This window comes from Nansenia antarctica (assembly GCF_963989245.1).
Source record: "Nansenia antarctica genome assembly, chromosome: 14".
NCBI classification, from domain to species: domain Eukaryota; kingdom Metazoa; phylum Chordata; class Actinopteri; order Argentiniformes; family Microstomatidae; genus Nansenia; species Nansenia antarctica.
Genome location: NC_137684.1, coordinates 14,940,471 through 14,940,852, shown reverse-complemented (window position 1 = coordinate 14,940,852; position 382 = coordinate 14,940,471).

The following is a 382-nucleotide window of genomic DNA, read 5'->3' as shown; positions in this document are numbered from 1 at the left end:
CATGTTGTTGTAAACGCAGACTGTAGACATGTCGTTGTAAACCCAGACTGTAGACATGCAGGGTTTGGTGTTCACTTCAATGGAGGCTGGTGCAGGGAGAAAAGAGACAGGCTCATTGTAAGGTACGCATTCAAATGAACCCGTCCTCGGATTTCCACTTCCGCCAGCCTCCCCTGGTGTATGTGTGCTCTCTTGTCCCAAATGCTCGACAGAGTGACTGATTCCTGAATCGGTAACGCGGAAGACCTGAGCTTTCTTCTACACTTCTGTGAAGTTTCCAGCCTACAGGAGTTCAACTTTGGACAGCCCTACGAGGGCGATGGGTGTCTGCCTTCATGCAGCTCCACTCAGAGACCCTACAGTGGCAGGGACAAGGTGACTT